We start from the raw sequence: 15,485 nt of genomic DNA on the forward strand, positions 1-15,485 counted from the left end.
AATATGGAATTGATTGTTTTGGGAGAAACTAGAGCTAAAAGAGTTACAATGTCTTCTAAAACGTACCAATTATTTTTCTTTCACAACATGACTGATGTGGAACCATGTGACATACTTGTATAGCCTATATCAGATTTCATGTGGGAAGGAAGATGGGGGGAACTTAGAAATGAAAATCTTACAAAAGTGGATGTTAAAAGTTAAAAATAAATATTTTTTTTTTTAAAAAAGGCAATTATATGAGCTCAGAGATGAAATCAGAATTCACAATAAGTGTGTATTCCTACATGCAGGTTTGTCACTTAATGGTCAAAACTTTCAAGTGTATAAAAATATGTGTAATGACAACTAATCCACCTAACTCAAAAATTCAGCGATCACCAAGATGCTTCTCCTTCATGATGCCAAACAATCAGACCATCAAACGTTAGAACTGGAAGCAAAATCAGAGATTACGTATAGATGATTAAACTAAGTTCCAGAGAGTTAAAGTCACTCTATCATATATTCCTCTTAACTGGTTTCTCTGTCTATAGTCTCTCCTTTCTCCAATATATCTTCAATAAATCAATCAGTAAGTAATTATTAAGTTACTACTATGGACAGACACTGAGCTTGGGTGCTGGGCATACAAGGCCAAGACAAAAAGTAAAACAATCCTTAATATCAAGAAGCTCACATTCCATCAAAGGAGACATTTCCATAAAGAGATAGAGCATTGTACACATGTGGCTGGAGTACTGGGTCTGGAATCAGGAAGACTGGAGTTCAAATTCAGTTTCAGATATATACTATGTGACCTTGGACAAAGCCACTTGACCTGCTTGCTTTGTTTTCTTTAACTGTCAAATTGGAATAGTAATAATAGCAACTACTTCTCAAGATTTTGTGAGGATCACATAGGATAATATCAGTAAAATATTTGGCATGGAGCTTGCCACATAGTGAGAGCTATATCAAATGTCATCTATTTATTATTATTATTAATTGTATATGAAATCAATACAAGACAGTTAAATAAAAGGTATTTTGGGAGAGACAGTACTAGTAATTGGAGGGGTTAGGAAAAAAGCTTCCTGTAGAAGATGTTGCTTTGAGTTTCGAAGGAAGTAAAGGATTTTATGAAGCAGAGATGAGGAGGGAGTACATTTTAGGCATGGAACCCATGCCTACTGGATGGCCAGTGCAAAGGCCTAGAAATGGGAAGTATGATTCCCATTTTACAGATGAGGGACTGAGTCTGAGAACAGTCAAGTGACTTCCCCAGTGTCACACATCTAGTAAATATCTGAGGCTCAATTTGCTCTCAGGTCTTCCTGAGTGAGTACAGGCACAGTACTCTATCTACTGTATCATCTAGCTGACATGGTTAGATTTGTACTTAAGAAAAACCACTTTCACAGCTGTATGAAGAATGGATTGGAGTGGGGAGAAACTTTAAGCAGGTTGATCCATTAGGAGGCCATTGCAATACTCCAGACAAGAAGTGCTGATAACCTAAAGTGGCAGATGAGTGAATAGAGTGAGGGGATCAGACAGAAAAGAGGTAGAAACATTAAGATTTGGCAACTGTTTCAATATGTGTGCTAAGTCAAAGAGAGGAGATATAAAGCTAGGACATGGAAATGGTGTTATAATCAACACAAATAAAGATTAGTAGAGAGTAAGTTTGAGAAGAAAAATGAATTCTTTTGGAAATATTGAGCTTGAGACTTCCATGGAACATCCAGTGTAAAATGGCTAATAGATAATTAGTAATGGAAGACTGAAGCACCTATGAGAAACTGAGTCTAGATACATAGATCCAGAAGTCATATACATAGAGATGTGAGTTAAATCAATGGGGCAGACGAGGTCACCACATGAGAGAAGTGGACCTAGGAAAGAGCTTTGGTGAACATCCAGTGGGGAAAGGGGGAGGGAATATGGATGATGAGTCAACAAAGAACCAAGAAAGAGAAGTGTCACAAAAGTCCAAAAAGGAGAGACTATTAAGAAAGAGATCATCAACACTTATCAAATGCTGAGGAGAGAGGAAGAAGGATGAGGATCAATTAGAGACAACTAGATTTGGCAATTAAGAGATCAGTGGTAACTGAGAAGACTGGTTTCATTTGAGTGATGAATTTGGGAAGCCAAATTTCAAAGGGTCCCAAAGGAGGAAGAGGAGGCAGCAAACAAGTGGATAGGTTTTTCTAATTTGACTAAGAAAGGGAAGAGAAATATAGGATGATAGTTTGAGGGGATGGTAGAAGTGAACAAGAACGGGAGAGAAATGGGCATGTTTGAAAACAGAAAGGAAGGAAATAGTAAACAAAGGAACTGAAATTAGAGAGGGGGAATGGAAGTGATTGAGAAGCTCCAGTAACTTCCTCTTGCCTCTAAGATAAAATACAAACTCTTCTGGCATTTGAAGCTTTTCACAACATGGATTCACCTTACCTTTCCAGAGATTACATTTACTTTATGCACACTATATCCCAAACAAACTAACCTATGTGCTGCTCCCTCCACATACCATTACATCTCCAGACTGTTTCTTTGCCCAAATTGTCCACCATACCTGGAATACACTTACTCCTTAAATCAACTTACTTAGAATGAGGTTCTTCCTGGATTCCTTCAAAGTCCAGTTAAAGTGCCATCTCCTACTCTAGCCTTATCCTAGTATCTCCATCTAGACGCTACTGCTCCCACCCACACTGGAAATTACACATACATTATTTTGCATCTGCCTGTTAACACATTTCCCCCTCCCCAATAGGATGTAAGCTCCCTGAGGACAAGGAATATTTCATTTTTGTCTTTTCATTCATAGCGTCTATCATCGATCCAGACACAGGGGTGATGCTTCATAAGTGTTTTCAGAACTGAATTGACTTTAATCCTCCACTTCCCTAGCCTTTAAATATATTTCCTTTTGCTGAGCTATCTTTGCCATCTTCTCCAGCCTCTCTCCCATGCAGAGACGTTTGTGTAATTGCCACTTTTCCAGCCTCCACTGTTGTGGTTGTTGTTGCTCAGTCATTTCAGTCATGTCCAACTCTTCATGACCCCCTTTGAGCTTTTCTTGGCAGAGATACTGGAGTGGTTTGCCATTTCCTTCTCCAGTTCATTTTACAGATGAGGAAACTGAAGCAAACAGAGTTGAGTGACTTGCCCATGATCACACAGCTAGTAAGTGTCCAACATCAGATTAGAACTCAGTATTTCCTGACTCCAGGCAGGAGCTCTATCCACTACACCACCTAGCCACCGCTATGGACCAATAACTGTCCATTCTTCTTGCTCACTCTCATCGCTCTTCTTGGAGAAGATAAGGCTTTTTTTTAGCATGGTGGCTTTTTTCATCCTCATTGATAATGCTATGCTTACTGCTCTCTTCTCCCTCCAAGCGAAGGATAATAAGAATTCTTCTTCAGCTGAAACTAGCAGAGTGTTTGCCTCATTAGGCCGGGAAGCACTATCACACTCTAATTGGTTTAGCAGTGGAAGCAAGAATAGATAACATATGGCTTCACTTTGCAATTGAGGGCTCATTCAGTTTTAAAAAATAAACACAGCAACACATTTATCTGTGTTTCCACTACTGCTGAATTACTGTCCAAACAAAATCTACACATTAGCTGCCACTCAGAATGGGCCTTCGTTTCTTTTCAGGCAAAACACCCAGAACAGCTCACAGACACACTCTGGTCACCACTAATCCTTACCTGCAGGTTTAGCCAATAAATGTGAGAGGTGGGGAAAAGTTGCCTTCAACTTCATTCTAAGTTATTCAACTAAAGGATTCCTACTTCCTCGAAGCATTAGGGCATGAGGCTAGTCATTGTTTCTTCTCCTTCCAGTCTCTTCTTTTACATTCACCACATGTCCTCCTGATTAAAGAAAATGGCCATGGAAATAAAACAAGAACTAACATGTGATATTTACCCAGCCAAGACTTCCTATGAATCTGTAGGTCAAGAAACATTTATAAAATGCCTACTGTGTACCAAGCACTGTGCTAAGTGATGCAAAAACAATCTCTGCTTTTAGAGTCCACAGTCTAATAATGGAGGAGAAAAATGTGCAAACAAGTTACTGAAGGATAAATTGGAAATAATCAAAAGGAAACACTGGGATTCAAAGAGATTCAAAGGAAAGGCTTCCTATGCATGGTGGGATTTTCATAGGGACTTAAGGAAAGCCAGGAGGCAGAGATGAGGAGGATGCATTTTCCAAACAAGAGAAACGTTCAGGACTTCCAAAATGACTAATATAAAAAGCTGCCCACGGGCTAGAAAGGGAAGAGAACTGAACGTAGAAATCCAAGTGCAATCCTTCCTGTGGATTTCTTCTCCCTCCCCCCCACAGTAGATCAACATTCCAGAATGGTCAGAATGGCAACCCTCCTCTATACAAAGGTGCCGCTACAGTACCTTTGTTCATATAATTGCCTATGAATGCACAGAACTCGTTTACTTATTTCTATCTGCTGAAAATATAACCATGTTGTTTAAATAATAGTAATAGTAACATTTATATAGTTCCTACTATGTGCCAGGCACTTTTATCATTTGATCCTCCTAAGAGGCAGATGCTATTATTATCCCTATTTTACAGATGGCAAAACAGAGGCAAACAGAGGTTAAGTGATTTGTCCAGAGCCACACAGCTAATAAATCCTGAGGTCAAATTTGAATTCAGCTCTTCCTGATTCCAAGGCCAGCATAGGCTGTGCTATGTCTTTCAGGAAGTCTTCATTATCCTACCCAGATTGAGAATGGTCTTTCCTTTCTCCAAACACTTGTAACACTTCCTTAGTGAACTTGTCACATTTCACTTTGTATATTCCTGTTCCTTTCTGGGTCATCTCCACCACCAAATTCAGAGAATTAAATATCAGAGAATTAAAGCTAGAATGAACCATTGATAATATTACAACTCATCCCTCCATGTTACAGAGGAGGAAACTCAGGCACCAGGAGATTCAGGGACATATCCAAGACCACAAAGTAGGTAACAGAGCCAGAATTTAAACCCAGGGTCTCGGGCTCCATAGTATTCTTTCCACCACAGCACATTAGTTGCATTTAAGGAAGAGACTGTGAACTGTTCATCTTAACAATTCACTCAGCACTGTTTTGCATGTAGTTAAAATCTTAATAGCCACACAGCCTGGCATAGTGGGTTAAGAGCTGGATTCAAGTCCTTCCTTTAACATATATTGAATATATGGCTTGATGAAAGTCATTTAACTCCTCAGTGCCCCATGCAACACTAAGACTATAAGTATCAGAGAAGATGTTGATTTGCATTGTTAAAGAAAGGTCTTTGCTTGGAGACCCTTATACTGATGGAATCACGTCTGGTGCAAAAAAATATCAATGAATATTTTCTGAATTGAAATGACATTCCCATTTTCCATCTCAGTTATATTCTAAAGAATGAGAGCATTTGTAGCATGGCTTAATAATTAAATAACAAAGGCAGCACAGATTCCAACTCGGAAGACCTATGTAACCTAAGGCTTTCTCAACTGGAGAATCAATCTGTTGCATGCAACTGATGAATTTAGTTCCAGCATTTTGGAGATTCAGAAACTTGAGCCATAACGAAATCACACACACTACTAGACCAACTGCACAGTCAGATCCTAAGCTACCCACCCCATTGAGAAACAGTTGTGTCACTCAAAATTTGAGCATTTGAAAATGAGCACTGGGATATTTTCAATTCTCTCTTTCTTCCCTCTAGGGATAGGGAAGAACTATCCCTATTCCCTATGAAAATTAATCTCATGCCTTTTGATCTCATTTTCTAACGAGCCTCTTCATGAACCAAACCCAAGAATCATCCATTTTCTTCCATTCATCTCTACCTCTTCACTCCTTGTTTTAATGTTATTTTAGACTCAAACACTTAGAACACAAATACAGAATAGAGAAAAGAAAAAAATATCATAAACTTAAGTACTGGAACTTAAATATAAAGTAAGAAAAGGAAAAAAAGCATGTCCTATGCATAGCACAATATGAGAGGATTCAAAATATGTAATGATAAATTTTCATTTCCAGAAAGCCTATATGATAAATACTATACATTGTGTTGAGAGTTGTCCATATTTTCTTTGCTTCTTTGCAAGTTTTCTTTTGTTCTCCACTGTGCACTTTCTACTTTGTTCTTTTTCCACCCCTCCTCCATCTCCAGAAGGCTACAATTAAGTGCAGATATATTTCTATATAGATATATATACACATATACATACATACATAGACATATATTTTCTCTGATAAATTCCACTCCTGATCTTTGGTTTTATGTTTGTGCATATTTCATTTCCTCTCTCTCCTGACTCCACTTCACTTCTACCCACTACCTCGCCCTCCTATTACTCAGCATACCCCCCTCCAAGGATGCCTCCACTATTCTCCCATTCTCATAAATCTAAATATGCTTTTATAGTCCTTTATAACCTATTTTCTTACCTTCCCCTCTAGAGAGTCCTCCCTTGTTCTCTCCTCCCTCCCTATTCCCTTACCATTTTATTTCTTCTGAATCTGGAATTCTTCTAGATACATATGTTGGTCCCTCTTAAAAGGAGTTTACCAGAACTACCAGCCCTCCTCTCCTTCAAATTCCTCTGTTCAATTCTTCCTCTTGTACCTCATTTGTATAAAATAACTGCTCTTTTTAGCTGTTCTTAAATGGTTTTGCTTTTTAAAATCATATCATACTCAGGTCTACCCAGTCTTTCTTATGAACTACCCAATTACTAATAATAGTTTTAGATATACATTTAGCATTTTACATATATAAAAAGTAAATAGTTTGTACTTATTGAATCCCTTGTAATCAGTCTTCGTACATACCTTATGTTTCTCTTGGTTCTTATATGTCAAATCTTCTATTAAGTTCAGCTTTGTTGTTGTTTTTAACAAAGTCTTGAAAGTCTGATAGTTGATCAAATATCAACGTTTTTCATTCAGGATTATGTTTAACTTTGCTGGGTATGATATTTTTGGTCAGAGCCCCAGCTCTTTTGCTCTTTGATACATAATGTTTCAAGACCTGCTGTCCTCTAGTGCCTCTGCTGCTAGGTCTTGTGTGATTCTAATTGTGGCACTACCATATTTAAATTTTTTTCATGTTGGTTTTAATATTTTATCCTTGAGGTAGAGGTTTCAGAATTTGACTATAATATTCCTATGAGTTTTCCTCATCGACTCTCTTTCAAGTGGTGATCAATTGATTTTTTTCTATTTCTACCTTCCTCCCAGCCTTTATTCTAATGCATCAATACAATTTTCTTTAATTATTTCTTATATTATTGTATCAAGATTCTTTTTTTATCATAGTTTTCAGGTAATCCTAGTATTCTTTTGTTTTCTATTCTTTCTCTGTTCTCCAGGTCAGTTGTTTTTCTTACAAGATGTTTCTCTTTCTCTTCTATTTTTCCTTCTTCATATTTTGCTTAATTATTTCTTGATCTCTTAGGGCTTCACTGGCTTCACTTTGCCCAATTCTAATTTTCAAGGTGTCATTTTAAAACTTCCTTAAGATTCTGGATCTCCTTTTCTAATTGATACTCTTTCTTTTAATAATCTTCCTGTTTTTCTTGGATTATTTTTTTTTAGTTTTTTTCTCTATCTCTCTCATTTGGTTTTTAAAGTCTGCACAGTATTGGCAGATTCATTTTTCTCAAATCTTGCCATGTCATCCCATTGTTCAAAGCCCTTTAAATGGTTGCTTACTGTTTATCAAGCGAAGTTATAATTTCTTCATCTGGGATGCGAAGCCTTAAAGATTTAAGGAAATTTTAAAGATTTCCAGCTTTATATGTTCGACTATTCACCTCCAGATATTCCATACAACAAACCAACTAAACTACTCATCACCATCCAAGTCATATCCAAGGTCACATAGGTAGTAAGCATCCAAGCCAAGTGTTCATTCTAAAACTGTACTGCTCACTCTAAGGGATATCCACATTTCACCAGGGAAAAAGGAAAAGTCTTAAAGACTATAAGACCCATGAAGACAAGAACTAGTGTATGCCCTCCAAGAATTAGAACTCCATTAGTACAAGTATAAGAACCTAGGGTAAGGGATCTCTTACTCCTGTAAGATATGGAGTGGATGTGGACTCCTGACCAATATGTTCTGTCCAAAGAAACCCAGGAATTGCTTAACTTTGTAACTGGACAAATTGGCAGTGATTTGGAACCCCCAAACACACAAACACACACACACACACACTTCTTGTTTAGTTTCATTCTAACACAACCTGTCTTCTAGTTTTTGCTTTCTTTTTTTTTGTACATGGTTTAGTTGATTCCTGCTGGAATCACATTACAGCAACTAGTCTTAGACTTATCTGCCCACAGTTGTGTATACTCCTTAGATCCTATGTTTCATATCCCTTTGTTTTCCTAACCTCAGACAGGACTTCCAGGACCAGTGAGTAAATTTGGCTTCCCTGAGGGTTTCAGTTCTATAACCACCCCCACACACCCTGACCACTTTCCCCATTGCCCTGAATGAATGCCATGAATTTCAATGTCAGAGCATCATTCTGGACACAAAGTCTTGGGTGCCTTCCATTAAAGTTCATTCTCAAGGAATACTTAGAACTTCAGCATCTAGTTCATCTTACTCCCCAATAAAGGTCTTCATCTCTCCAACAAGAATCCAGGCTACCCAAAGTATCTGCAATTCAGCCAAATGGGCCTTCTCTCTGTTCCCCACAGGACACTCCATCTTCCATCTTCATGGCTTTGCACTGTCTATCCCCCATGTCTGCTCTGCAATCCTACCTTACTTTTGCCTGCTATATCCCCTCTTTTCCTTTAAGAGGCACTTCATGCATTGTCTTCTGAATAAAGCCTTTCTTGATTTTCTCCCAACTGCTAATGCCCACTCTCCAAAATTACATTGTATCTAACTACTACGTACATGTCTACATTTATTAACTTTATATTTTTCCTGGGGTGTGCTGGTAAATGTTTAACAACTTATTAGCTCTCAAGAGAAAAAATATATACTTGACACACTTTTAAATTTAATCTTCATTATGAACATGTTTTTCATTACTTCCTTAAGTGAGTAGACAAATAAATAAATCAAGTTCTGATTTGTAGCATCTGCCAGTTTCTGAGGTCTAAACTTAAAATTTAATAATTGGTTTTCTCAAGTGGACTGTCTTGAACCTTCTCTTCCGTTCACATGCAACTCCAGCACACCATGGTGTTTATCATGGTGTTTATATTTTATGTATTTCAGGATAGGTAAGTGGCACAGTGCATGGAGCATTGGGCCTGGCCTCAGAAAGACCTAAGTTCAAATCCAGCCTCACTTACTAGCTGTGTGATCCTAGGCAAGTCACCTCACCCTGTCTACCTCAGTTTCCTCATCTGTAAAATGAGCTGGAGAAGGAAATGGCAAGCCACTCTAGTATCTTTGCCAAGAAAATCCTAAGGTCACAAAGAGTCAGACATGGTTGAACAACAAATATACATATACATACATATTTGCAAGCTCCTTATGAGTAGGTATCATTTCATTCTTTGTACTTGCATCCCCAGTACTTAACATTTAGTGGGTTATTAATAAATATTGTTTATTTAATAATAACTAATAAAAACAAGAAACTAATAATTAGTTTATCAAACATAGAAAAAGTTTTATTTACATAAAATTAAAGAAAAAGTGTCTACCTGATCCCAGAGGCAGTCAAGGAAACCCTTTCCTTACCAATCCCACTTGCCACTGATATGTACAGTTTTTCTAATTTATAGTAAAATCTTGGGTGGTTTGAAATCACTAGAGAGTGGAGCAACCTTCTTATCTAGGGGTTCCCACCTTCCCTTTGAAGGAATTTGTCACAAAACAATAAATTTAATCTGTAAAGTGTCAAAATATAGAAGACTCAAAGCAGTGCATACAGCAAGGGGCTGTGCCTTTTTAGAAGATTTCAATGTGCCCAAAATATCTCATCCTTCCTCTCCTCAGGCTGGGAGGCTTCTCATTATTTGGAAGGTAAAAGATGTGGAGTCAAGAGAAAATCAAATATCTGCCTCGCTGAACAGGATCAAAACAGTCAACATGATTCACAGTACCATCAAAGGCAAAGTCTGAGGTTTTACCTCCCTATTGTTTCACATACAATATCCTACCAGGTTTTGGGTCCTCAGACTCCAAATTGAGCCTTTTTCCACTCTACCACAATTTCTCTGAACTATCTTATTTCCCTAAAACAACTGTACTACTGGCTCTTTTCTTATGCTTATCAGATATAATTAGGATGTGCTTCTTGGAGTTTAGACAAGGGTGGAGGGAAAAAGGCTTAAATGTAAATGCTTAGAGAGAGAAATAGCTTTGAGACCCTCTGGTGGGCACTAGAAGCTCTGACAGCATTCCAGAATCCTTCATCATTTTTGATAATGCTGTTGTCACTGACAATAATCTTTTTTTGTGTGTGCAAGCATGTCACTGAAAATTATTACATCATCAGTAGTCCACAAATTTTAAAATGTCCAAAGGAAGATAAAGGGACTCACAGTGATATTGAGGTGACATGATGAATAATACTTAAATGCATGTGAAGTATACAAAGCACCTTTGTAAAAAATCCCTTATTTTGGGGGATCCTTGCAAATATTCCCATTTTATAGATAATTACAGACAGCTGAGTGACTTGTCTATGGGTATATAGCCAGTAAATGTCAAGGACTGAATTTGAAACTTAGCCAAAGTGATGGCAAATTTAGCTCTCTATTCACTGCCCATACCATCACTACAAAGTTTCATTGAATCCTAGACTTAAACATGGAAGGGCTCTTAGCAGTCAGCTAGTGATACAGTCTCATTTTATAGGGAAGGAAACTGGGGCACCAAGAGCTTTAAGTACTTGCTCAAGGTTACATAACTAGTAAGTGAGAAAACTAGAATTGGAGCCCAAGTCTTTTAAGTCCAGTTCAGTGTTCTTCCCACAGCACCACAGGATCTCAGGTTTCAATACATAAAGATGCTCTCTTAGAGTAGGTTGGACTCTCTTGGGAGTTGTATTTATTTTTTGAGGTTACAGCACACCACTCAGAAAAAATATTTCGGAATATTACTTCAAGATCCTAAAAATCAACAACATTGTTTAAGAACTTACTGTATTCCATATGTTAAGCACTAAGAATACAAAGAAAGAAAAAAGCACAGTCCCTGCTTTTCAGGACATTATATTCTAATGAAGAAAATGACATGCAACTAATTACATACAAACCCCATATACACGGGATAAATTGGAGATATTCAACTGTGGGAAGATATTAACATTAAGGAAGAATAGGTTTCTTGGAGAAAGTGAAATTTTTAGTTGGGGCTTGAAGGAAATCAAGGAGGTCAGAAGATAGAGGAAGAGGAAGAAAATTTCAAGCATGGTGGATTTTCGATGAAACTTCAGATTCAGGAAATGGTGTACCTTGTACTAGGAACAGAAAGGGGATCAGTGCCAATTTATCATGGAGGGAATAAAATGTCAGAAGATTGGAAAGGTAGCAAAGGATCAGATTATAAAGAATTCATATTTGGTCTGGAGGTGAGAGCCATTAGACTTTGCAGAATAAGGAAATGGCACAGTCAGATTTGCACTTCAAGGAAGGTCAATTTGACTGCTAAGTGCAAGTTGGGCTGGAGTGGGGAGATACTTGAGGTAGGGAGAATAACCAAAAGGCTGTTCAATAATCTTGGCATGAAGTGACTAGAAGGTAGAAATATCAAAGGAAATAAATGGGCATAAATGAGAGACATGAAAATGTAGAACCTACAGGACTTAGCAACTGATTGGATGTGGGGGTGGTGAGAAAATGTGAGGAATCAAGGATGACAACTCAAGTGACTAGGAGAGTGGTGATAATCTTGACAGCAATGAGAAAGTTAGAAAGAGGGAGTGGTATGGAAGAAAAGGATAATGAGTTGATTTTAGACATGTCACTCTGATTTCTAAGACATCTATGAGATATTCAGTTTGAGATTTGTAAGAATGAGTTGTTAGATGTGAGGTCAGGAGAAGGATTAGGGCTGAATAAATAGAACTGAGAATCATCTACATAGAGATGATTATTAAATCTATGATATCTGAGACAGGAATAGAAACCTTAAGGGACTTACACAATTAAAGGCCTGAATAAAGATCTAGCAAAGGAAACTGAGGAATGATCAGAAAGGTCAAAGGAGAATCAGGAGAGAGTAGTATCATGAAAACCTAAAAATGAGAGATATCCAGGAGAAAATGATTTATTTTGTCAAGGCTGAAGAGGAATCAAGAGAAATGACTACTGAGAGAAGGCTATTAGATATGGCAATTAAGAAATCATTAGTAACTTTGAAGAGAGTAGTTTTAGTTAAATGATGAGGCTAGAAGGCAGACTTTGGAGAGCTGAAAAAATGAGTAAGAGCCTAGGATGTGAAGCATTTATTGTAGATGATTTGCTCAAGGAGTTTAACCACAGAAAAGAGAAAAGATATGGGATGATAGCTAGTGGGGATGGGCAGATTATGTAAGGGTTTTTGAAGATGGAGAAGACATGGGCACGTTTGTAGGAAGTAGGAAAGTAATCAGTAGACAGGGAGAGCTGATTATCAGTGAAAGAGTAGGAGGGCAGTCTACTGGATAAGAGAGAATGGAATGGGATCACTTGTATCAGTAAGCACCGCAACATACACAGAGTGGGGGGCACTGCTATCACAGGGTCTTATATCTGCATTCATAAAAGGAAAGGCAACTTTTGAGTGGTTAACAATCACTTTAATCAAGTACATGTATCAATCCTTTGGTCAAGCACATATATCATTCACCTAGTTGAGGGGAGTCAATACCCTGAACCCCAAAGTAATCAACAGACATGGCTTCCTCTATCTGATCATAATTCAACAGATAGACAGCTGTCTGACTATAATTACCAGACAGTGAACAGCGACATCTGGGTTCTGAAAGCAGGAGGGGGGGTTGGGGGAAGGGGGAGAAGAACGGGTGGGGGGGAGAGGGAAGACGTAGGGAGCACTCCTTAGCAGCTTCTCAGGGTCCTCTTCTTGGTACTCAAACCTCCTCACCAAAACATAGCCCCAGAGTGAAACCTCACAGAGCTTTATACCCTTTTTAGAGTCAGAGGGCATCACATCCCTTGAGAACCAGTGCCTCATTAGCAAAAGGCTTGGACCTTCTTACAAATCTTCCCAGGCCCTACAATGGGTGGGAAAGATCCTCCCCAGTCACATTCAAATAGAGGCACTATTATACTAACACAAAAACAGCAAAAGATCCTACTTTACTTGCCATTACACTTGTGCATATAAAGAACATGTGATCATAGACCTAGAGCTCAAAAGGACCTCAGAATCAATCTTCTTTGATACATGAGGAAACTGAAGCCCAAGAAGGTTGTGGCTGACCTAAAGTCACACAGGTAATACATATGAGAGGCAGGATTTGAATACAAGTCCATGGTCCCCCAGAACTAATGTTTTGTTTTCCTTTGTAAAGTGAGTTTCAAGTACTAGCTACGCTACCCTGGGCAATCCTTGAACTTCCCCAAGCCTCAGCTCCTCATCTGTAAAATAAGGATTGAACTAAACGATCTCTAGGATTCCTCTACCTTCAAATCCCACAATCCTTTGATTACCTTTGATACCACCCTTGGTATGGGGCAGTAGTGTGCTCTGCCTTACAGCAGAGGGAGAAAGAGCTTCACTAGATTCTCCATATATTTTCTGAGAGGCGTGGCCTAGGATTGGCCCAGCTACCCCTGGACAAGCACCCAAACAGTTCTGAAAGCAGCCTAAACCTCCCAGAAGCAGACTTTCAAATATCACAGAGGCCTCTGCTGCAGAATCACCATAGCAACAAATTCCCTTGGTCTGGAATCACACTTTCTCACCTTGGGTCGCATATCTCAGTCTGAGCTAACAGATGCAGGAAATCTGGAGGCAGAATGTCCACAGGAAACTGTTCTCACAGTTTTGGGGTTAGTGTGGCAGCGTGGACAGCACATCAGATAAAGAGAGATGCTCTCCTCACTCAGCGAGAGATACCACCCTTCCACTCATTTGTGGCAATGCCGAAATAATATATTCTAAAACAGAAAAGTGATTGAATAAAAATAAATGCTTCCATCTAGCATCCTTACTTCATCAAAATGCTTCCTAACATCACAAGAACTGAACCCAAAGTTTCCAACATTCTACGTGTCGACCAAACTGGCCTATTAACTCTTTCTTACAAAGAATATTCCATCTGCCTCTTCTATTATTTTTCACTCTGTCTCTTATGCCTAAAATATTCCCCTGTCTCATCTCTGCTCCTTGGATCCTCCAGCTCCCTGACAGACTTAATTCAAGTAATACCTCAGTGACTCTTTCCTCTTACTTTGCATTTGTTTTGTCTATATATTCTAATTTTATTTCCACATACCCATGATTTCTCTCTAATCAAATGTATGCCCCTTATGGGCAGGGATTTTTATAGTACCTGATACAGAGTATGATTTTTAAATGTATATTGAATAAATAAGGGATTTAATTAATAAGGGAATAAAACCTAACACTAGACTGATAGGAACCACTGCAAATTGAATATAAATCAAGAAATTAATATAAGAAAATGTCAGTCAATGGAAAGGCATAATTTAGTTTACAAAAATCCATAGGTAAACATAATTTTTCAGGAACAGCTTCACTGCATGAAGCAAAATACATCTGTATATATTAAATATATTAAATCCTAGGCCAATGGATCTGGGGGTCCATTAATTTTTTTTAACATTTTGACAAATCTATTTCTAGATAATTGATTTTCTTTGTAATGCTATATTTTTATTTTACACCTTAAAAAAATATTGTGAAGCATCCCTAGACTTCCCAAAGGAATCTCTAACATACACAAGAAAAGACTAGGAATCCCAGGACTGCAGTAGAGACTATATCTGAAAGGAATAATAGGTACAGTTCTACAGGCAGCATGTTCTTTAGATACAGTATTAAGCACAATAGTGCTGCAGTAAAGGGATCGATCACAGAAAGGATTAGATCTCTATGAATAGTATTCATTAACATCAACTCAGCACTAATTTAGCAGTGCAGGGATTTATACCCACATTCCCAGCAAAATATAAGGAAATGAGGCCCTAGGTCACCACCGATATCCTTTTCAATGAAGTTCCTCACCTTACATCTCTCTCCTGGTAACCAAATAGCAGAAAGGGGGAGAAAAGACAACATGCCCATGAGTTGTCTGGCCACCAAAACACTTCTTTTGGAGTATTATGTGAACAGTTATTGGATTAAAGAGAACATTTCAGGATAAATTGCAAATGAGTAGACTAACCTCATAGAAATTTTTCATTGGGCTTATGCCTCTGCCCTCTTTCCCTAACCCCTCATCTGTCTCCTCTCTTCCACCATTTGGTATTCATTTCTTTCCATTGGTGCCCATGGTAACAGCCAGAGATAAAGCA

This window comes from Notamacropus eugenii, chromosome 4, assembly GCF_028372415.1.
Source record: "Notamacropus eugenii isolate mMacEug1 chromosome 4, mMacEug1.pri_v2, whole genome shotgun sequence".
In the NCBI taxonomy this organism is placed as follows: Eukaryota; Metazoa; Chordata; class Mammalia; order Diprotodontia; family Macropodidae; genus Notamacropus; species Notamacropus eugenii.